The following is a 25,419-nucleotide window of genomic DNA, read 5'->3' as shown; positions in this document are numbered from 1 at the left end:
CATGGATAGTGAGGGTCAATATACTCCTGTGAACATCTTTGAAGATAACCAGGGTGCAATTGCTCTATCCAAGAACCCAGTATGTCGTCAACGATGTAAACATGTGGATGTCAAGTATCATTTTGTTCGAACTGTACTGAGTGATAACATGATAACCATTGACTATTGCCCTACAGCTGATATGGTTGCTGATATTTTCACTAAGCCTGCAACAAAGGTCAAAAGTGAGAAATTTGTAAAGTATTTGTTTGGAATGTAAATAACCCCAGAAGTTTCAAACACTGTGTTATTGTGCAGGTGTATAAGGTGTTTACATTTGAATTCATGTTGAGAAATTGTGCAGTATAAGAGTAAGTGGGGGTGTTGAATTATGAAATGTAATATATGAATTCTGTTTATTTAGTACTCTTATACTAATCACTTCCTGTATTCCCGTGATAAAAGGGACATGCGCAATAAAACGTGTCACTTCCGATTGAAGCACAGCTGATGGTGTACGTGTGTATTTATTCCTCTGTCACGTTAAACTATGTTCACGGTATTCCTGCCCTAAGATCATGGCATCGCTAACATGTGAGTAGGTACAGTACAGGTGACCTGTGAATTCTGCCTCGAGTAAAATTATTACCCATTGATAAATATTTTTCAGAAAGTCATTTTGGGCTTTCGAGGGCGGAACTCAGTAGGTTACTTGTAATAATAATCTTTTTTGATTAAGTGATCTTAATTAATAAAAGGAGGGAGTGTTATGGCAGAATGTTTAATACAGCGTATTTATGATATTCATTAATGATCACATGGTATTCCATATGATGTGTGTTACTGAGTTGGGTCACACACAGTTAGAGAGACAATGGTCGTTCTGAATTATCAATAGATGTATTCATTTTAAGTGAGCTGACACCGAGGGTATAGGAAGTGCAGAGAAGGCCTCGGGTTATAAAAACAGTTAACCTTTGTTAGTTAACTAATCCTAAAGATATCATGAGATGATGACGTTTAAACATATACAGGTATAGCTTTCAGAGAGAAAAACATGTGACATTTGTGTGGTTGGCTGCATGATAAAATGTGTGTGCGTTAAACATATTTGTGGAACATGTTCGTGTGTCATTTAGAAAAGTATATATAGCCCTGTGTTTCTTCTGTTCTGGGGGGCATTTCCACGGTTGGCTGCTGTGGCAGCAGGTGATGTACTTCCCATTATTGTTTGTTTGTTGCAACAACTAAATAATAATTACTTATCAGCTATATCTGTGTTTGTGTTTTATTGATTCCTCTCTGTTTCATTCTTTCCTGTTGTGTTATGCGGCACCTCCACAACAAGGTCTCAACCAGCCGCGGCGCCAGGATTTCAATTGTGGGTGGGCCAATGTAATTTCGGCTGGGCCTGTTCTAATAGATGTTTCTCGTTAACAAAAATGTAATAAAAATAAATGCCTGCATATCATTGTAGGCAACTGTGTAATGCATATTTCCTATAGTAAAGACACTTTTTCAAAACCCTTCTCTTTTAAACATTTTCACTTATGAGAAGCTTAAATATTATTTAAATGATTAAGCGGCACGCCGCAATGAGTGAAAATAAATGTTATACTGCATGTTATTTAGTTTTGGTTCACAATACATTGATACGTTTAGAAACAAAGAGCATACAACGGCATAATATGGAATAATGAGCGAACACCTGATGTGTGTCTGTGTGGTTAGACTGCAGGCTGATGTCCTTTAGCGGATCTAGCGAAGTGAGCGGCCGTGCGTAAAAGGCACTGGTTCTCTGACGCGGCACTTTTCAGAGGCTGCATATTTATCATGAGGCTACTTCCTTCTGATACTGCAGAGCTTTCATGAGCTGAAGTATACGTTTCATACTAAAGCAGCTGGGCAGCAGATACTGTTGCTTCACACTCCTAAGCTTTGCTGATTTGGGCTGGAGAATGCCTGCCGCGTCAGGGTGCGCTCTGGTAGTTGCAAATGGCACCACATTTTAGCTCTACGTTTCTTAATCATTTCCCTAAATATTTAGTCTCAATATGAAATGAGGAATCTCTTGCTTTGCACACGTGACAATTATGTCCGGTAAAACTTTACGTGTTCCCGATTTTTCTCAATGATCTCTCCCTGTCGGCCCTCTGGGTTGAGTAGCTGATGGAGGATGGTTCCATGGTCAGACTTCTCGCACTGTCTGTAGTTTGTATTTCTCTCCATAGCTATTGCATGAGCTGCGCTGCATTCGTGTTTACTGAGAGCATAGTCGATATGTTTCCAGTCCCTGTAACCATGGCGACTGAATGTATCTTCTCCGCCGGCCCCGCCTCTCACTAAAATGCCGGCATATTTTACAAAACACACTGTCCTTGCTAATGCTATACTCCAATAATGTGTTCTTGTCATACCAGTGGGCAGCAGAGCTCCTTTTCTTTTGTCCGAAAAGTGTCTGAGGGTACTTTATGAGCTTTGGCTGTGTAGCCGCCAGGTCATCTATGGCTGAGAAGTCCGGCACTGGGATGCTATTTTCTGTTGACCTGCAACGGGTGCTACGTCCCGCAGAGGGACTGAGCTCAGCGGGGCACAACATTAAACACACTCTCGTCTCTCTAAGGCGGCACCTGCTGTGAGGATGACTCTTCTTACTCTTTCAAATGAAAACCTGAACATCGATTGTTGTGACATCGTTAGTGAGTGCGGTATATTTTTTGTGTCTGTCCAGTCCACTGTCCTCCATCTGCGCGCGCCCGCGAGACGTTCTACGATGTGTTTGCTCCCGGGCTTCCACTATGAGTTCGGTCCAAATTCACATTTTACGTTGCCTGATTACATTAATTCATGTTGCTTTTAATTTTCTAAGTTTTTTTAAAGGGAAACACATGTTTGCTCTTATTTTATTATGTAATCGTTAGTTTTGATAATCAAAAATAAAAATGTTGGAAACTATATTTTCGCCCAGTCATTTTTTATCAATGAATGGGTGGGCCCAGTGACAGAGTGGGTGGGCCTAGGCCCAGTAGGCCCACCCATAACGCCGCGGCTGGTCTCAACGCTGTGTGTGTCCGTCAGGAAACACGCTGTTTACAAACAGTTCCAGCAAACATCCACTGATAAACTGCGATGTTAACAACCTCATGATAACCTCATCTTTTTTTTACTTAGGATCGTACCTGTGTTTAGTCTAGAAAAAGGTAAATGTGTGCATTTTATTATAAAGTTGTGTATATTTACAGATTGTTGCAAAAACTAAGAAGCTTATAAACATCAGGTTTAAAACTAAAAGAGCTTTACAAAAAAGTAACACAATTAAAGATGTTTGGAGTTTTATTTTAGTTATTAATTTGTATTTTTTGTCAAAGAGAAGCTGATTTGAAACCGTTGTTACATACAGTTACGGCATTTCCTGTTTCTGCCGGAGAGAGGGGAGTTTGTCCCAAAGCTTGCTGCTGTATTTACTCCCTCCATCTGACAGGAGGAAGCCTCGTTGAGCTGCGTGTGAGACTCCACGGAGTTCACTCGTCACGGAGGGGGAGTGTGTAGGGGTAGTGTGTAGGGGGAGGTTTGGGATTGGGCCTCAGACCATTTTTAGTAAGGTAAAAAGCAAAAAGTCCTCAGACGCTCTTCCGTTTACTTGTTGAATAAAGAAAAACAAATGGACGGTAGATACACGGATTAAAACCCCTCTTATTTCTCTCAGCAGTTTTTCATGGACCGCTTTATTAGACTACAACACACGATGTATTTGTTTTATATCTCTCCAAAATACAAGTTAACAGGCCTACTAATATTTTAAACTTCTGATTTATGAAGATTAATCACAGTTTATGATCGTGATTTACGCGATTACTTTTTGTTTTAAATCAACTAACACAACTAACAACACATACGTCTGTATAGTTTTGTAACCATGATGGCGCAGACACACGGACGTGAAAGGGGAAGTTTAGACCTCCAACATTTCAATATGCCACATCGGACTCTAAGACGTTGCTTTTTTATCGAGACTGTATTTTTCAGAGATAAAGTCAAACAGAGTAAACATGAATTGTTTAGGAAACCCCAGCAGAGCCTGGTTTTAACACTCACCCTGTTCTCTTTCTGCTGCTCTGTCAACGTGTGAAATGGAGTCTGTCTGTTACTCACTAACTTTCACTTTCGAGGTCCCTCCCTGTTTGCAGCTCCCTTCGATCAAGTTACACAGGAGAACATATTACAGGAAGACAGGAACAGACATGTAGCTACAAACAAGCACAACAAAGTACTTGAAGTAAAAGAACACATCAATACAGTGTGTTCAAATAACCAATAAATACATATCCTGCATGTACAACTATACTTAAGTACAAATATTGTTAGTATTATCAGTACATGTTATTTCAAATGGTTAATAGTGCAGTATTGTATTCATGTACATTCACAGATATAAAACAGATGATATAGAATATTATATATTGTTACTAAAAGCGCTTGTCTTTGATATTATAATGATTACGCCTGAAAGTCACTCTTTGTGAGATTTATTTGTTCACATTTTTCCCAGCCACAAGATGATTTCATTCATTGGAGGCCTCAAAGCTGGGTGAAGGTATTGATACATACAAAACAAAACAAGTGTCGCAATATAGGGAAACAAACTGACAAAAACATATCAATCAGAATCAGAATCAGAATACATTTACATTGTTACAGCAGAAAAGAGCCAAAGACAGCTTAATGTTACCTAAAGTATGCATACAAAAAGTATTAAAGATTAAAAAAAAGTTACACATTTTACAAAATACACATCCTGTAACAGTTCGGAGGATTTAGCAGCCAGGTATATATTACACAGTTTTAGCGGCATATATATATTTATATATAATATATTTTATATATTGTTACTAATGATATATATATTATATATACGATCCTTAATCCATTGTGAGGTGATTCTTACTGTCCAGTTTCACTCGTTGAGTGCGATTTCACTGTGTATTACAATTAAATCACCGTCAAATATGTTCATGTTGTTGTAGTGGTAGCCCCCTTGCCGTCACTAGTTTAGCATATTCAGCCCGGTTGTTGGCCCGGTAAGAACCTCCATTTTGGAGGGCCAGAAAAAAGGTGAAAAAGTAGCCCTGAGTGGAAAAGCAAAAAAAAGCGGGTCGTGCTGCAGTGGAAAAGCACCAGAAGACACAGTTAAAACACACACATGAAGACACACACAACCAGCTTTTAATGAGTGGACAGAGACACTGACCACCTGAGCCATCACTGCTGCTTCTCAGAGGCTTTGAACCTGCAAAGAGAAGACATTTTCAAATCTGCTGCTACCTGAATGTTTTGATTTAAACAGAAAATAAACGAGTTACCTTCGCCCTTATTTCAACTTATGCACGCTCCTGTAAATAAAGACCATGTTAACACATAGCTATGATTATGGATAAAGTCAACATCACTGAGACAAATGTCAAATGTTCGATATTGGGCTATATAAATAAAATGTGATTAATTGATTGACCGAATATAAATAAGGGCTACAACTAAAAACTATTTTTTAATCAATAAATCTTTTGATAATTTGTTCAGTTCATCGTTGGGTCAGTAAAATGTCAGCAAAACAAGATGACTCAGTGTCTCAAAGGCGTAAGAAAAGCAGGAAATGTACATATTTGAGGCTGAAAGCAGCATTTTCAGAGAATGTCTTTCTTACTCTTGCATGAAATATTAAGTTTCATTATCATAGGATCGTGCAAATAAAGATTGATATGAAGCAGAACGATGGATATTTTAAACGGAGCCCTACAGAAGCTCACTGTGAGGGAGAAACTTCAGATCTGATGAGAGCTGGGCGGCTGTGAGCAGGGTCAACTCACTGTGCAGTGGATTAAGGTTTACAGTTATTCCAGATAATGATTGACAGGACTGCTATTCAATGTGACCTCTGATCCCCTTTTGAAGAACATCATCAAATAATAACAGACCTTTGCACTTTAGAACGATCTCACACAACACATCCTTGCTCATGGCTGACAAGACTGTAAAACCAATGCTTTGTCCAAGTCCAGATACTGCCCTTAGTACACTGCATGTTGTACTAACAACGATAGCTAGCAACGATAGCTAGAGACTAGGGCTTTTTTTTAGGACGATATTAAGTAGGCAAATGAACTCAAACACGTCATGTTACAATTATTTTTGCTGCTTGCTACAAAAGGAAAACTCACGCTCTCATGTCAGGGGCACTTGAGTGAGTGACATGCCGGCTCTGCATGCACAGCTAACCACCAATCACAATCATTCTTGATCAGATCACAGCAGGATAACCGAGCTAGCTCAGCTTGTTGCTCTGATAACTGCGTAACTTCCGTGATGCAGCTAAGATGGCGATCGTTGAGTGAGAATCGTCCAGCATTGGACACTCTATGATGAGAGCACTCATCGCGCAATGCCCTCAAAACAGCACATGTAATATGCTAGAAAGATTAAACCTAACTATTAGAATGAAGTTTTTGTTCAATAAACACTCACTCGAATTACATGTTGTATTTTCTTGTACAGAAAATAAAACACAAATATTCCATCCAAAGGTATCTTGTTGTTGAAGGAAGACAGTTGTTATATATTGCACTTACCGAGCATTCTTTTGTTGTAGAGACCCACCAGGAGCACAGCCAACGGGACCAGGAGTGGGAACAACAGAGTGTTCTTACCACTCCAACAACGATGGGTCCTGAACCGCTAGGAAGTGTATGATCTAAAATATAAAAAAATAATACACTAGTTTTACATCTTCAAAATCATTCCTATTCCTTATATCAAATGTAATAATCTTTCTGTTAATACTAGGCAATTTGGCTGTGGTTAGTAACGTTGGCTTGTAAGGTGTTTCTAGGTCTCCCTCACTAATTTGACTCAAAGGTTATTTCGGTCGTAGTCGATAAAGAATGAATCATTTGATCTTCCTCGAGATAATCAGATCTGTCAAATCAATTAGTCAACAATTATTAGTATTTTTAGTTGAGAAAAGCCTTACTAATTTCAATCATTTGTCCCTTGCCAGCCTCTGCAATTAACATGTAAACAGCAAGAAATGCTAAAGCCCCTGTCACACTGTCCTGAAATTGACACCCGATGGACACACGATAAAGGAAATGTTCAAATTCGGCTCTGATCGTAACAACATCGGGCCATTCGTGAGGGCATCTTAAGCCATCGTATGACCGCCGGTGGAGTTTCTCAGGCTCCGGCAGCAACTTCGTGAGCAGCAACTTCGTAAGTTACGAATGTAAACGTTCAGTTATTTTGTATTGTGTTAATGCAAAAGGGAAACATTCAAGCAGTGTTTTTCTGCATTGTAGAAGTTTGAACTCAGCTGCTCTTATGTTTAGTCAATAAAAAAACGTTTAGCCAAATGAAGGCCCCCATTGATGCCACAATTAGTGACCCCACAGCCATCATAGCATAACATCATGCAGTCTATTATATCAAGCCTTTAATAGAGGCTTAACATTGTAATTTGTGTCGTTTTTTTAAATCTTTTTATCATGGATTCGTTCTTCTCGGTTTCTTGCACACTAAATGAATGTCATAATCATTGGCACATCGCACAACTTCAAACAAAAAATCCCTAGAATTGAGAATACAAAGAATAATTGAATACAAAAAAACAAAACAGTGGCATTTGTAGCTTGAAAATGTTTCATATTTAATGTAGTGGTGATTATTGGGACTGAACTTGGTTAACTGTCTCCTCTGCTGCAGAGTTAAGAAGGTTGAAATATTGAACATTTTTGGGTGAAAACTGTTTTGATTTTGCTCCACAGTCAGATCCCAGGGACATGATGTGTGACAGAAAGGGCCTGGAGGCGGTCAGCTGAAGTTTCCTGCGTAACAAAACCCCTCTTTTCCAACTCAAAATCAATGATAACATGCATGACTTTCCCACATCCCAAATTCACTCATTCACTTCTGTTCTGCTCTGGTGCAGCACAGTGCTTTAATTTAGTCTCAACTCCCCCTTTATGAAGGTTGCTGTATAAATACAGTTTTCTTACAATAGTCGATTGTCTAAAACATATCAAATGTATTTACAAGATCGGACACACATCTGTGGTACTTTTCCATCAGCCGGTAAGTTTTGCTGTTTATCAGATGACGTCGTTTTTCAAAATGTTTATAAAAGCATCTCAGTGTCTCTGAGGTAAAGACATCTGTCCATAAAACCATTTCAATTATCAATCATCGTGAGTTACTTAGAGGGCAATGCCCTCAGTTTCATATCAGTATGTGTCTCTGCTTTAAAGAGTCCTCTCCTGCTGATGTCCAGGTGTATATCAGTATGTAGTGTCTCTACTTTAAAGAGTCCTCTCCTGCTGATGTTCAGGTGTATATCAGTATGTAGTGCCTCTACTTTAAAGAGTCCTCTCCTGCTGATGTTCAGGTGTATATCAGTATGTAGTGTCTCTACTTTAAAGAGTCCTCTCCTGCTGATGTTCAGGTGTATATCAGTATGTAGTGTCTCTACTTTAAAGAGTCCTCTCCTGCTGATGTTCAGGTGTATATCAGTATGTAGTGTCTCTACTTTAAAGAGTCCTCTCCTGCTGATGTTCAGGTGTATATCAGTATTTAGTGTCTCTACTTTAAAGAGTCCTCTCCTGCTAATGTTCAGGTGTATATCAGTATGTAGTGTCTTTACTTTAAAGAGTCCTCTCCTGCTGATGTTCAGGTGTATATCAGTATGTAGTGTCTCTACTTTAAAGAGTCCTCTCCTGCTGATGTTCAGGTGTATATCAGTATGTAGTGTCTCTACTTTAAAGAGTCCTCTCCTGCTGATGTTCAGGTTTATATCAGTATGTAGTGTCTCTACTTTAAAGAGTCCTCTCCTGCTGATGTTCAGGTGTATATCAGTATGTATTGTCTCTACTTTAAAGAGTCCTCTCCTGCTGATGTTCAGGTGTATATCAGTATGTAGTGTCTCTACTTTAAAGAGTCCTCTCCTGCGGATGTTCAGGTGTATATCAGTATGTAGTGTCTCTACTTTAAAGAGTCCTCTCCTGCTGATGTTCAGGTGTATATCAGTATATAGTGTCTCTACTTTAAAGAGTCCTCTCCTGCTGATGTTCAGGTGTATATCAGTATGTAGTGTCTCTACTTTAAAGAGTCCTCTCTTGCTGATGTTCAGGTGTATATCAGTATGTAGTGTCTCTACTTTAAAGAGTCCTCTCTTGCTGATGTTCAGGTGTATATCAGTATGTAGTGTCTCTACTTTAAAGAGTCCTCTCCTGCTGATGTTCAGGTGTATATCAGTATTTAGTGTCTCTACTTTAAAGAGTCCTCTCCTGCTAATGTTCAGGTGTATATCAGTATGTAGTGTCTTTACTTTAAAGAGTCCTCTCCTGCTGATGTTCAGGTGTATATCAGTATGTAGTGTCTCTACTTTAAAGAGTCCTCTCCTGCTGATGTTCAGGTGTATATCAGTATGTAGTGTCTCTACTTTAAAGAGTCCTCTCCTGCTGATGTTCAGGTTTATATCAGTATGTAGTGTCTCTACTTTAAAGAGTCCTCTCCTGCTGATGTTCAGGTGTATATCAGTATGTATTGTCTCTACTTTAAAGAGTCCTCTCCTGCTGATGTTCAGGTGTATATCAGTATGTAGTGTCTCTACTTTAAAGAGTCCTCTCCTGCGGATGTTCAGGTGTATATCAGTATGTAGTGTCTCTACTTTAAAGAGTCCTCTCCTGCTGATGTTCAGGTGTATATCAGTATATAGTGTCTCTACTTTAAAGAGTCCTCTCCTGCTGATGTTCAGGTGTATATCAGTATGTAGTGTCTCTACTTTAAAGAGTCCTCTCTTGCTGATGTTCAGGTGTATATCAGTATGTAGTGTCTCTACTTTAAAGAGTCCTCTCTTGCTGATGTTCAGGTGTATATCAGTATGTAGTTACCGCCCGCAGTGGACATCCCCTGTAAAGGTTCGGATGTCTTACACAAACATTTACCGGTCACCTTGTCGCAGACAATCTGCTCGACAAAATATGTTTGTCTTTTTTGTTTGCCTGCGATGATGGTTCTTCAGGACTGCTTCTTAAGCTCTAATCAAACTCTCACAGACTTTTCCGGTGATTCTAAAGTAGATGACAATGTATGTGTCTCGATTAAGAGGAAAAGATGCCTGTTTTTTTTGTTGTTATTACTGTCAGGAAATGTTCAACCTAACCCTGGTCCGCCCAGTAGTAGTAGTCAGATCGCTACTCCTGCTGATTTTAAAGCTAGATCTGGGTTGGGTTTCATCCACTTGAATGTGCGCAGTCTGTTAGGTAAACTAGATTTTGTCCGCATTTGGGCGAGCTCGACTGACGCTGACGTCATTGTGTTATCAGAAACATGGCTAAATAAAACTATTTTGGCCTCTGACATATCCTTAAATGGTTATAATGTGTATCGTACCGACCGGCCTAATAAAGGTGGTGGAGTTGCCATTTATGTTAAGAATAAGTACAGTGTAACCACATTGATCTCCAAATCTGTCAGTAAGCAATTCGAATTTTTAGCCTTAAATATAGAAGTGGCAAAGGGGCAACAAGTCATGGTGGTGGGCTGTTACAGACCCCCCTCAGCTGTCAAGGACTCCTTGTCTTCACTAGCAAAACTTTTATCACAACTAGACTACAAGGAAATAGTGCTACTTGGATATTTTAACTGGGACTGGTTAACTGCAGTATCAGAGGATTTTAAAAACCTTTGTATCTCTCTGAATGTTACTCAGATTGTTGACAGTCCTACTCGCCCTAACATTAAGTCCCCTAATAAATCCTCCCTAATTGATCTCATTTTAACTAATGTTCCCTATAAATACCCATCTGTGGGAGTATTTGCAAATTATGTGAGTGACCACTGTGCTGTAGCCACAATTAGGGACACTAAGGTCCAAAAGGTTAAACCCCGTATTATTATTAAGAGACACATAAAACATTTTGTGGAGCAGGGTTTTGTTCATGATCTGTTTGGCTTTGATTGGGGAAAAATCGATCTGTGTGCTGATGTAGAAACTGCATGGTCTTATTTTTATCTTGGTTTTATGAAAGTTATAGATAAACATGCACCCCTGCGTACATTTAGAGTAAAGGGACGAGACAATCCTTGGTTTTCTGCTGAACTGTCCAGTCTCCTACATGAGAGAAACAAGGCCTGGGCAAAGGCTAGGAAATCAGGCTCAGAGGTAGAATGGCTGCGTTTTAGGCAGCTAAGAAATAGCTTCACTTCACATATCAAAAGTGCTAAGTCTAAGTACTATCTGTCAGTTACTACAGAAAACCTAAATAATCCTAGAACATTTTGGAAAGCCATAAAATCGTTATCCACCGGTGAGATCCGAAATGAGCTACCTCCGTGCCTTACCACAGCATCTGGCTCTATATCGGACAGGGCCACCATGTTACATTGTTTTGATGAGCATTTTGTGTCCTGTGGCTCTCTGTTTGATTCTGTGACTAATTCTGCTACTGTCAACACCACAGTCTGTGACTCTGAACAATGTGGTCTGGAAAACCCTTTCAGTTTTACTCCTTTTACTGTAAATGTTGTTCATGAAGCTTTATCTAAGTTAGATCCTAAGAAACCCGCTGGCCCGGACAACGTGGAACCTTTCTTTTTAAAGATAGCTGCAGATTTTATTGCTCCACCTCTCACTTCTCTTTTTAACCTCTCCCTCAGCACAAACACAATTCCTAAAGTATGGAAGTCAGCTTATGTCCTGCCACTACTAAAAGGAGGGGAGGCAACTGTTTTAAATAACTATAGGCCAATCTCGAAATTGTCAGTTCTGGCTAAGGTTCTTGAACGCCTAGTGAGTGAGCAGGTAAAGGAGTTTTTATGTAACAATGACATCCTGTCTAAACATCAGTCAGGCTTCAGAAAGCAACATAGCACCATCACTGCCACAATGAAAGTGGTGAATGATGTGACGAGTATTTTAGATAAAAAGCAGAGTTGTGCAGCTCTATTTATTGATCTTTCCAAAGCGTTTGATACCGTCGATCATCACATCTTAAAGCAGAGGCTACTCAGTATTGGCATATCCAGCCATGCAGTGGGGTGGTTTGTGAACTACCTCTCTGAAAGGTCCCAATGTGTTCACTTTGATGGGCTGTCTTCTGAGTGGTTGAACATTGCTAATGGTGTTCCTCAAGGTTCTGTTTTAGGTCCACTTTTATTCTCCATCTACATCAATAGCTTAGGTGAAAATGTGGATGAAGCTACTTTGCATTTTTATGCGGATGACACCGTGATGTACTGTGCATGTCCCTCCATTAAGGAGGCGGTTGTTAAATTACAGGCTGTTTTTAACATTATTCAGACTCAGCTCTCTGAACTAAAGCTTCTTTTAAATGTTGAGAAAACCAAAGTAATGCTCTTTTCTAAAGCTAAAAAGACTCCAGAGACTGCTTTGGATATTGTGACTATGCAAGGACAAGTACTCCAAGTGGTTAGCTATTATAAATACCTTGGTATCTGGCTTGATGATTGTCTTACTTTTAAACTTCAGGTCACTAATCTGCTTAAAAAGCTGAGGGTTAGATTAGGTTTCTTTTTCAGAAACAAGTCCTGTTTCTCTTTTGAAGCCAGGAAAAGGCTCTGTGACCTTTTGACCTGTGCTGGACTATGGTGATTTGTTGTATATGAATGCACCTGCCCATTGCCTGGAAAGGTTAGATGCCGCCTATCACAGTGCTCTGAGATTTGTTACTAACTGTAAAGTACTTACTCATCACTGTACCCTGTATGCCAAGGCAGGTCTGCCTTCACTTACTGGTCGGAGGCTCAGTCATTGGTACATGTTCATCTACAAAGCCATGCTGGGTAAACTACCTTCTTATATCTGCTCTTTGATCTCACGGACAGTGGCAAGTAGCTATTGCCTGAGATCACAGGATGTGTTTTTATTACATGTGCCAAGTGCTAGGACTGTTTTAGGTGCTAAAGCTTTTATGTGCGCTGCTCCTCTGGCTTGGAACACCATGCAAAAAATATTGAAACTGAGCATTTTGATTCCCTTGCATCGTTTTAAAGCACGGCTGGATGAAATATTATTGGATACCTGTAAATGTAAATAGGTTGCTAATGTATACCCCTGTAATTATGTTGTGATGTCCTTTTGTTTTCTGTTTGTTTTTATATGTGTAACTAAATGTGCCGCAGGTCTCCCTTGTAAAAGAGATCGTTGATCTCAATGGGATTTTTTAACCTGGATAAATAAAGGCTACAAACAAACAAACAGTGTCTCTACTTTAAAGAGTCCTCTCCTGCTGATGTTCAGGTGTATGTAGTGTCTCTACTGGGACATGTCTCCATGCTTTAATGTTCAAAAAGCTCTTTATTTTTCTCATACTGCCTGTGCTGCAGCACCTCTGTTCACCCTCTGTCTGAAACCAGAGCCCAGTCTGCTCTGATTGGTTAGCTGGAATTTTGGTGGGTTTCCTATTGACTTTTTTAACTTTATTAAATCAATGGGAAATACAAATGTAACCAAACTGTGTAGAAAAATAGAAGTAAAGGAATAAGCCTTGGCCCTTCATTTTTATTAATTTTATATTTGTAATATATTGTCAGTTTGTGTCTTTAGTATGCTGCTATTAAATACCTGAAACTAACTTAAAATAATGCTGATGACGTCAGAAGGAGGAGAGACTTTGGACCAATCAGATGGCGCAGCGCTGCTCATCATGTCCTCTGTTGATACAGCGGAGAGAAGGTGGTCCTCCGCTCTCTGTCTGACTGACTCTAAACGGAGGAGGCGGATTAAAAAAGAGGCTCCCCGGTGCTTTAAAGTGAGTATGTCTCAGAACCTCGTTATAAAGCCTTTTAATTAATCGTTTCTTCTGGCAACCTGTTCCTTAGCTAACGTCAACAAGTGAGCTAATGTGTCAGAGCTAGCAGCCGTTGGTGTCTCTCGGCAGAATAGGAGTTTTCTAACGGCTGTTCACCTGTTCGCTTTAAAACTGCCGTTAGCTCCTGATTTAAACTTAACCTGTCATTAGCATCAGAGCTAACTGCTAGCCTCCTGTCTGCTGCTGGCTGTCATGTGACTCTGATTTGTTTGCCTTGTTTGTTAGTCAAAACACTTTGCATTCCCTCACAGGTGATGGTAGCATCAGGTGCTCATTTTCTTTTAAACCAAATATTATTTACCACATTTTAAAATACTAACCTATAATTATTCTGTGCTGTGTTGGTCATTTTACATGTTTCATATTCATATTCACACTTGTGTGTACTTTACTTGAGTATTTTAATGTGATGTTAGTGTTCTTCTACTCCACTACAGTTCAGAGGTAAATGGTGTACTTTTACTCCACTACATGTATTTAATACTTTTTCTACTTTTACTTGAGTAACATTTTGAATGCAGGACTTTTACTGTAAGAGAGTATTCCTACACTCTGGTACTTTTACTCAAGTACAAGACCTGAGTACTTCTACGTTTACTCAAGTACAAGATCTGAGTACTTCTACTTTTACTAAAGTACAAGATCTGAGTACTTCTACTTTTACTAAAGTACAAGATCTGAGTACTTCTACTTTACTCAAGTACAAGATCTGAGTACTTCTACTTTTACTCAAGTACAACATCTGAGTACTTCTACATTTACTCAAGTACAACATCTGAGTACTTCTACTTTTACTCAAGTACAAGATCTGATTACTTCTACTTTTACTCAAGTACAACATCTGAGTACTTCTACTTTTACTCAAGTACAAGACCTGAGTACTTCTACGTTTACTCAAGTACAAGATCTACTTCTACTTTACTCAAGTACAAGATCTGAGAACTTCTACTTTTGCTCAAGTACAAGATCTACTTCTACTTTTACTCAAGTACAAGATCTGAGTACTTCTACTTTTACTAAAGTACAAGATCTGAGTACTTCTACTTTTACTCAAGTACAACATCTGAGTACTTCTACATTTACTCAAGTACAACATCTGAGTACTTCTACTTTTACTCAAGTACAAGATCTGATTACTTCTATTTTACTCAAGTACAAGATCTGAGTACTTCTACTTTTACTCAAGTACAAGACCTGAGTACTTCTACGTTTACTCAAGTACAAGATCTACTTCTACTTTACTCAAGTACAAGATCTGAGAACTTCTACTTTTGCTCAAGTACAAGATCTACTTCTACTTTACTCAAGTACAAGATCTGAGTACTTCTACTTTTACTAAAGTACAAGATCTGAGTACTTCTACTTTTACTCAAGTACAACATCTGAGTACTTCTACATTTACTCAAGTACAACATCTGAGTACTTCTACTTTTACTCAAGTACAAGACCTGAGTACTTCTACGTTTACTCAAGTACAAGATCTACTTCTACTTTACTCAAGTACAAGATCTGAGAACTTCTACTTTTACTGAAGTACAAGATATGATTACTTCTACTTTTACTCAAATACAAGATCTGAGTACTTCTACTTTTACTCAAGTACAACGTCTGAGTACTTGAACAAGTACAACATACTTTATCTAGTAAACATGCTCTTACAATGAAAATAAATTGAAAATCAGTTCAAAAATGAAAAATAGTTTCATTTTAGTTTTTGATAGATAACCCATGTCTTTATTTTAGTATTTGTCATAAAAACACAAATGATTTTCAGTGTCTAATGTGATGTAGCAGAGAGTATTTGCAAAGATTAATCATATATGTTGTCGGGAATTGAGATCATGACAATTATATGTTTGTTACTTTGCATGTATTTTCCTGATTTCTCCATCAGGTAAATCCATGGACGGTCTCATTGAACACTCTGGACTCTGCTCCTCCACCTGCTGGCTCCTCTAGCAGCCGGATGAGGAAGCCTCTGATTCTGCTTTGTTTTGACCCTAAATGTGTTGTTTCCTGTCAGGATGGAGAGAGGGGAAGATGGCGGTGTCCTCCGGTCTCGCTGCAGATCACCAGAGACGCCCCCCACCTCCCCGGACCCGGACCGATCCTTCAGCTCTTTGGACGGGGACAGGAAACCAGAACAGCAGCAGCAGGGCAACGGAGTCAGCCATGCTACCAGCAACGGTGAGAAACAGATTCAAGTATAAGTAACTTTATTTTCGGTCGGGTAAGTCACTAGCACAAGTCACTTATTCATTTAGATTTTAATATATTCTTTCCATTCATGAATTAGTATTGAATTAAATATTCGGAGAAAAGCTTATATAAGGAAGGGGTGGGTCTGAGCGTCACCGGAAATTGTCTCCAGCACGGAACGGGGAATCGGTACAGTCTCTGACCTCACGTTACATTGATCATTTTTGTTTATTTGTTTGTTTAATTTTATGGAAGAAGTAAATAAATCCACCAAGGAAGGCAAAGGAATCAGCGCCTACAGAGTTTTATTTGGACTGTTTTTAACGTGCGAGTCAAGAAGCGGATCCCTGTTAATGTGGCACAGTTTGAAATATCCTACAAGAATGGGCCACGACAGTAACGTCAAGCTGTCTCCGGCTCTTTTCTGCTGTAACTATGTCCATCTCCCCTCTGTGGGACGAGTAAAGGGATTCTGATTCTGACATTTAAAAACAGAGTTAACCAAAGTGCTGTTCATCAATACATATATAAAAAGCAGCATAAATACATTTAGACAAATCCGATAGGACAAAAAACTAATGTAAAAACACGAGACAATAAAACCTTACTTATAGCCACAGACTGAAAATCTCTCATACACGATGTAATAACAATATAGAACACAAGAACATAGAAAACACAGACTGATCCGTGATCTGCAAAAGCACGGGAGAACAAGTAGGTCTTTAAAGGAGATTTAAAAACAGGCAAAGTGGGATTGGATTGGAGATAAGTGGGCTTTTATTATTAGGGACACCTGGAATTGACAAATAAAAAGCATACAGTACACAGCTGCTTTAAAAACCTCCAGTCAAGAAGGATAGGTGAGTTTACGACGACATTTTTCAATTGCTAATCGTTAAGATCACCGTATGTCTCTGGAGTTAGCACGCAGGCTGATATGACTGAAATGGAAGATGGCACTCTGTCCTTATGAAGCCTGCTCACATGGATTTTACCGTGAGAATAAAAGAGTTCTTGAAGGTTCTCTCTTGAAGGACAGAGGGCTGCCTGATTGGACTAAGACAAGAGAAGACGATATGGACCTTTATTGATCTCTGTAGGGACATTCAGACGTTACAGCAGAACAGAATAAGAGTCCTTACAGTTCAAGTTCTGTTATTTCTTTACTTAATCAGGCCTGTGCTGCACATTTTGAGAGGATCGTATTGCAACTGTTTAATCAACCATTACCTCTCTTTTCTGATCCAGTCAAAATGAGTCACTGAAGCCTTGTGATCAGGTTGTTCCCAATTAGCAACGAGACGTGATCCGAGGCACCGTTAATGTGAGGAGAAGTCCTGATTAATGAACTGATCGTGAGAAATGATTCATTTAAAACAGCTTGTCTTTAGATATTTAGAGTCAAAATCATAGACTATATATATACAAAACTACTTCCACTTAACATGGGGAAACAGTTACAATGAGAACATGTGATTTATTGGCTCAAATGTCACGTTCAGTTTATTGAACTTGCTGTATTGTATGTTGACAGATGGGTGCTGTGTTGCACTCTGTTTATCTTTCTGAAGCGTCAGAGGTGTGTCCCTTCTGGGTTTCAATCAGACACCATTTGACTTCTGCTGTTTCCCAAACTGCTACACATTTACACAATGAATACAATCTGTACTACAACACTCTATAAGCACCGTGTAAAACTGCTCAATCACTAAAGAAATGGGTCTTAATGAACAGATGAATAGTTGTTATGTTCCCCTCAGATAACCTCTCTCTGCTGGTCCTTTATTGTGATATTTGACACGTGTATTGATGTGTGACCGACCGGTCAGCGCTCAGGACTCTGTGAGCGGGCAGCTCTGTTTGCTCTGATCTTCACTTCATTACATACAGATCCCTTCGCTTTAAAGCTCACCTGTTCTGCAAAATCCTCTTCTTCATGTCTCTTCTACATCAACATGTGTCCCCTCTTCTTCATGTCTCTTCTTCATCACCATGTGTCCCCTCTTCTTCATGTCTCTTCTACATCAACATGTGTCCCCTCTTCTTCATGTCTCTTCTACATCAACATGTGTCCCCTCTTCTTCATGTCTCTTCTACATCAACATGTGTCCCCTCTTCTTCATGTCTCTTCTACATCACCATGTGTCCCCTCTTCTTCATGTCTCTTCTTCATCAACATGTGTCCCCTCTTCTTCATGTCTCTTCTACATCAACATGTGTCCCCTCTTCTTCATGTCTCTTCTTCATCAACATGTGTCCCCTCTTCTTCATGTCTCTTCTATATCAACATGTGTCCCCTCTTCTTCATGTCTCTTCTTCATCAACATGTGTCCCCTCTTCTTCATGTCTCTTCTATATCAACATGTGTCCCCTCTTCTTCATGTCTCTTCTACATCACCATGTGTCCCCTCTTCTTCATGTCTCTTCTACATCAACATGTGTCCCCTCTTCTTCATGTCTCTTCTACATCACCATGTGTCCCCTCTTCTTCATGTCTCTTCTACATCAACATGTGTCCCCTCTTCTTCATGTCTCTTCTACATCACCATGTGTCCCCTCTTCTTCATGTCTCTTCTACATCAACATGTGTCCCCTCTTCTTCATGTCTCTTCTACATCAACATGTGTCCCCTCTTCTTCATGTCTCTTCTACATCACCATGTGTCCCCTCTTCTTCATGTCTCTTCTACATCAACATGTGTCCCCTCTTCTTCATGTCTCTTCTACATCACCATGTGTCCCCTCTTCTTCATGTCTCTTCTACATCACCATGTGTCCCCTCTTCTTCATGTCTCTTCTACATCAACATGTGTCCCCTCTTCTTCATGTCTCTTCTACATCACCATGTGTCCCCTCTTCTTCATGTCTCTTCTACATCAACATGTGTCCCCTCTTCTTCATGTCTCTTCTACATCAACATGTGTCCCCTCTTCTTCATGTCTCTTCTACATCACCATGTGTCCCCTCTTCTTCATGTCTCTTCTACATCAACATGTGTCCCCTCTTCTTCATGTCTCTTCTACATCAACATGTGTCCCCTCTTCTTCATGTCTCTTCTACATCAACATGTGTCCCCTCTTCTTCATGTCTCTTCTACATCAACATGTGTCCCCTCTTCTTCATGTCTCTTCTACATCACCATGTGTCCCCTCTTCTTCATGTCTCTTCTACATCAACATGTGTCCCCTCTTCTTCATGTCTCTTCTACATCAACATGTGTCCCCTCTTCTTCATGTCTCTTCTACATCAACATGTGTCCCCTCTTCTTCATGTCTCTTCTACATCAACATGTGTCCCCTCTTCTTCATGTCTCTTCTACATCAACATGTGTCCCCTCTGTGGAAAGAGACTCTGAAAGTTTCAGGAACAAAGATTATGTTAGGTATGTTTTATAGTATAAATATGCCTTATACTTATAAGTATGGTCCTACACTATATTATTCAAATATAGCATGATAGGTCCACTTTAATGGCCATTATTTGGCCTGTGCTCAAGGGAAACTCATGTAAAATCCTGTCTCTTGAAATCTCTCAAAATGAAATCTGTAGCTATGTTCCTTCTCACATTTAACTCAAAAATATTCCACAGAATCCGTCAAGTATTTGCAGACTATGAGTGATACCTGCTTCTCCTCTGCTGTGTTCCTCAGCACCTGAAGAGCGACCTGATGCATCAGCTGGACGGCCACGTGAACGACTTCATGGACAGTCTGATGGAGGAGTCGTCCAGCCTGGAGTCTGCTCCTCTCCCCGCCTCCTTCTCCCGCCCGCTGTCCGACAAGGAGAGGAGCAAACTCAGGTGCCTTTGCTCTCCTTCCTCCCTGTCAAAGTCTTATTTGAGGTTGCAATAGAGCGGTGCAGTGATGACGTGTTTTTGTAGGTCGACCCTGAAAGAAGCTGCTGGTTCCCTCGACAAAAAAGCAACGGGATTTCTCCAGAGGATTTTGGAATATTGTAAAAAATAAGATCTGTGGAAAACGAACCCGTTTGATAAATGCACGTTTTGTTCAGCCGGATAATCTCCACATGTCTACCCTACTTTTATAATGTTCGAATCATCAAAATAATGTCCAGAAGCAAAATGCTAACGTGATGCTATAAAGGAACTACAGCCGAGTCCAGCAGCACGACTTCAACGTCACGCCAACTTAAGATCCATATTCAAACACACAGATTCTAAATGGAACGAGTTGAAGCGTTTGTTTGAACAGTTTGCAGGAGGCAGGTACTTGCTTTCAAGCAGAACAGGGCAAACTAACTTAGAGGAGTGTTTACGTGTTCGGCGTAATGACGTACAACGACCTCCACGACTTCTGTAGTCCTATTCAGCCACTTGGTAACAACCATCGTTTTTCAGACACGTCAACTCTTCAGAAATCACCAGTGGGGTCACTGCTGATGGATTTAATGTCGTAGAACAAAACGTGATCCGTCTCTTCAATGTGTCTCAACCACAGACCTTATTTCCAGATATTTTCCTAAATCCCATTGACTCTGAGACGAGGGAACCGTAAGTGGTCAAATGCTAACTCACTTCCGGGTTTTAGGACTCGTCACTGCACCACTCTATAGATGTGTGTAAAGACGATCTGTTCCTGTTTCTCTCTTGGTCGCACACACCTTTTCTCCGTCTGAAGTATATCTACTGTGTGTTTCCCTTCAGGTATTTCCGGCCTCCTCACGGTGAGGGGAAGCAGTTCGTCAGTCGCCGGTCCCTCTTAGAGTAAGTTAAGGTTGTGATCTGAGATAAATATATATATATTTATATATAATGGAGACAGAGGAGTAGAAGCACTGTTGGGTCTTTGTGGTGATCAGCTTCAGGCGCTTTCACTACTTCTTTAATCTTGTGAAAGGCTCATTGCAAGGAGGAATGTGCTCCCATTCAACAACAACTTAAAATACATGAACAGTTAGGGACAATAAGGTGGATGAACACAAGATTATAGCAGGTTTAACAAAGCTAAACACAAAACTGGCAATGAATAAACCATCAGTAAGTATATGACAGTGTTAGATTGTTCCAAAATGATCTATTTCACAGACTCAAATTAAGTACCATAGCATCTTCAGAATATCCACTTCAGAAACGATCCTTTAAGGTTTGTGCAAGTTTGAATTCGCCTTTACCACATGTGGTAACTTTGCAACTAACACAGGTCTGAATCAGAATCAGAAACCCTTTATAGAGAGGCGAAGTCCCGCCCATCTACTTCCGACTCATGGGACCTTATTTCGGAAAAAGTATGTATTGAAGTCAATGGAGAGAGAAAGATTATCTTTCGATCCTGTTTGAATTGTGCCACGAATTACATATATGATGTTTGTCAATTTAAATAATAATTTCCATGTCAAAAAAGTCACAGTTTGTGGTAAAACTGTTGAAATATAAGACTATGAAAAATAGGCAACTAGAAAGACTACAAATCCCAGAGTCCCGGTCCCGCATGCTGGCTCTTAGGAACCGACTAACTCCCCTTGTGTGTATGTACAGCTCTCAACATGCCCAGACTTGGAGTGATTTTCACCTCTTTTAATACTTTCCGCCTCATTCTGAAAGAAAGAAGTGAAATGTGCCAACGTGACGGCCGTCTGGGTGTGTGGTGCGAGACGGGAGATGGAGTTCATTGAGCGGTTTCACACAAAACAAGTGTTACTTCACACATTTTTATTTTTTTTACTTGTAAAATGATCTTTTAAATTGACAAACATCATATGTGTAATTCGTGGCACAATTCAAACGGGATCGAAAGATAATCTTTCTCTCTCCATTGACTTCAATGCATACTTTTTCTGAAATAAGGTCCCATGGAGGTCTCCGGAGAGGGAGGGACTTCGCCTCTCTATTAGTCCCACAGCTGTACATCGTTATAGCAAAATATTTTGAATTGTCGAGTTGCAAAGATATCACAGCCTTCAAATCGTATTCTAGATACTTAACACATTGTTTGTTTGGTACAGATCCTCTTAAAGAAGTGTAACTTTGTTTATTGGGTTTTTTTTCAACAGCATTCAGTTATTCTATCGGAGCATGTATCAAAAGTAGGTGAACACATCTTCCCTTTATAGAAACATAGGTAGAGTAACAATGTAAATACTGCTTAATGAGTAGTAGGTGTTGTTGTTGTGGACCCTGAAGGCAGCATCTCAAGGGTTCCCTCATGTTCTCAGTGGATCTGCTTCTGATCACATGCTTCTGTTTGTCCTCAGCCAGCTGTTTGAGGTGAACCACATCAGGACCATCTACCACATGTTCATCGCTCTGCTCATCCTCTTCATCCTCAGCACGCTGCTGGTGGATTTCATAGATGAAGGCAGGTAAAGGAGAAGTCTGCTGTGTGTAATGTCGTGTCAAATGATCAGATAATCATTTAAAACATAAAGTCTTGTTCTCTGATTGCCTTTTACTCGGTTACATTGTTTGTCTTGTTTGAGTTTAACAGAGACAGATGTTTAGGATTCACATCTCAGGAGGTAAAGGAAGTAAAAGGTGGATTTGCAAATGGTTAAGGACGAGGGGGTTTGATGGGTTGATGTGATGCAGAGAGTCATTCAAAGTGCGTTACAGAAATGAAAGACATTAAGAAAATGGCATCCCCCCCCCCCCCCCTCCCCCTCTGCCTCAGACTGGTGCTGCACTTTGAGCTGCTGGTGTATGCGTTCGGACAGCTCCCCCTGGTGGTGTGCACGTGGATCTGCATGTTCCTGTCGGTTCTGCTGGTTCCCTACAGTCTGTTCCACCTGTGGGCTCAGACCCAGAGGGGGTCTCACCCTCAGTTCTGCAGCTTCCTGTTGGGCTCTGTGTTCCTGCTCTTCCAGGCGCTGGCTGTTGGCTTCCTGCCGACGTTTGTGGTTCTGACCAACAGCTTCCCCCCCGCCTCCTGCTTCATCGTCATCCTGGAGCAGGTGAGACCAGATGTCCGTCTGTCCATCTGCAAACATCTGCTGGGAGAGGGATTGTACTCTGAGGTTTTTAAAAATGTTCTTTGGGAGTTTTTTATAGCTCCCTGACTGATCTGTAATTTGTGATATTGGGCTATATAAATAAAATGTGATTACTTGATTGACTTATCATCGTCTGTATGTAATGTCATCTTATGCTTATGTTCTATTGCAGTTAATTGTGTGCAGTTTAATGTTAAATGGCTAACTAAGCTATTCTTGATTAATTACCTTAAAGGGGACCTATCATGCAAAATGCACTTGTGTACGTCTTTTCTACATGAATATGTGTCCCCGGTGTTCCAGGGAACTCACCAAGTGTCAGAAAACACAACCCTCTCTATTTTCCTCCATACCCAAATCTCTAAAAAAGGGGCTGCAACGGATCTGATAAAAACTGATCCAGATTTGAACACTGTCCTGACGTCAGGACGGAGGCGCTACGGCTATTGGGCCAACTCCACCAATCAGGAGGAGACAGCCACGGCCATTGCCGTTCGAAAGCGCTGGAGACGCTGTAGTACATATGCCAGGCCTGTAGATGGTGCTGTTCTCACTGAATCTGCCCTTGCAGAGCAGAGCTAAAAAAAGTGCAAATTGCGAAATGAGGCATGGCTAAAATGCATGATCTGTTTGGTATTTTGAAAACAGAAACGTATAAATATACCTTATATCGGTATGGCCCTACAATATATCATTTAAATATAGCATGATAGGTCCACTTTAATATGTACGTTATGCTTATATTCACTAGGATTGTATATTAAAGTATTTTTAGTATAATATTACTACTGATGTCATGTTAGAAACATAGCTGTTATTGCTCACTTGATCTAAAAGCACTAAAAGTATGATAAATAAATGATAAATACGCATGTCAAAAGGCTTAAAAATGGTTATTTAGTTCAGTATAAAAAGTATGTTTACAGCGTCTTCGTCAGTTTCTATTTTCACCTATTTTATCCAATCAACCTGTGGAGAAGCTGACGACTGTATTTAGATTCTTTGGTGAAGAGAAGGTGTTTAGCCGAGATATTCAGTGCGCATATCAAGAGCAGCTTTTTATTAGTCCCAAAGCGAGGAGATTTTCAATGTTCTTCCAGCAGCAACGAGGTCGATGCATGAGCAACAGGGACTACAGGATTCCTTCATTATTAACTTAAAGAAAGGCAAGATATCATAAATACATGATCAGTCTGTAACAGCAGCTCTGTTCTATTATTTGTGTAACTGCAGGTGCGTCTGATGATGAAAGCCCACTCCTTCGTCAGAGAGAACGTCCCACGAGTCCTGAGCTGGGCTAAAGAAAAAAACAGTACGTCACCTTTCAGAGACAGCTGTGTGTCCTTTAGAGTTTCCTAAAAACACTTAAAAGGCATTACATTGAATAATATTACAAATGACAATGTCTTAATTCAACGTAACAAGAGTGGTCAGAATTACAAGGGGAGGTCATTTGGTTCTGTATTCTTTATTTTCCCAATTCCCTTTCACATAAACGTCTTGCAGATCTGGATAGCAGGAACAAATTGTACTTGAAATAAAGGGAACTGGGCCTGGAAAGTCCTTGAATAAAATGTTTAAGAAGGTGTGGGAACGTTGATGTGGTCTTTGACATCCTTACATTTGAAAAAGTACATAATGTCTGGTCTCTCCTCTATAGGCCCCGGCCCTGTGGTGCCTCAGGTCTCTCAGTATCTCTACTTCCTGTTTGCACCCACTCTCATCTACAGAGACAAGTACCCCAGGTAACACTATTCATATTAAATATCTCTCACAGCAGATCATGTGTTTGATCAAACCTTATTTCTCTCTTAACGCAGGAACCCGGTGATCAGGTGGAGCTACGTGGCCTCAAAGCTCCTTCAGGTACCGCTTTCATATTTTAAAGTTAATAATAATAATACAAAATTATATTTTATAAATAGCGCTTCTCATGAACTCAAAGAGGCTTTACATCAGGGGTGTCAAACTCAAGGCCTGTGGACCAAATCCGGCACGCAACCTCATTTGATGTGGCCCCGCAAGAGCTTGCAAAGAATATAATACGTTTATTATACGGTTACGTGCCGCTTTACAGAAGCACGTTGCCCATAAACTACATATCCCACGATGCATCTTGTTTTGTGGCATGCGCACTGAAGAGACATGCAATTATTTGCCGTAGACTTCTGCTTTCAGACGTAGTTAATTATGAAGTTATTATTACCCAATCTGATAATAATCCAATGCAGAGGCAATCATGTTATATAATACATTATTTTATATATATTAAATATATGTATATTTTATATAGTCTTAAAGTTACAACCAGCCCTTTGAGTGCAACCTTAATGCTGATGTGGCCCGCGATGAAATTGAGTTTGACACCCCTGCTTTACAGTGTAAGGGAGGGTGGACAAACAAAGACAGGCAACAGG

The 25,419-nt window shown here is 40.0% G+C and overlaps 2 pseudogenes; one reads left to right on the top strand and one right to left on the bottom strand.

The window, feature by feature from the left end:
- Positions 1-25,419, bottom strand: part of LOC117497681 — a 139,573-nt pseudogene that overhangs the window by 87,268 nt on the left and 26,886 nt on the right.
- Positions 13,711-25,419, top strand: part of LOC117497682 — a 49,466-nt pseudogene continuing 37,757 nt past the window's right edge.

This window comes from Trematomus bernacchii, unplaced genomic scaffold, assembly GCF_902827165.1.
Source record: "Trematomus bernacchii unplaced genomic scaffold, fTreBer1.1, whole genome shotgun sequence".
NCBI classification, from domain to species: domain Eukaryota; kingdom Metazoa; phylum Chordata; class Actinopteri; order Perciformes; family Nototheniidae; genus Trematomus; species Trematomus bernacchii.
Note: the sequence above shows the minus strand (reverse complement) of the source record. Positions and strands in the feature narration are given on the sequence as shown.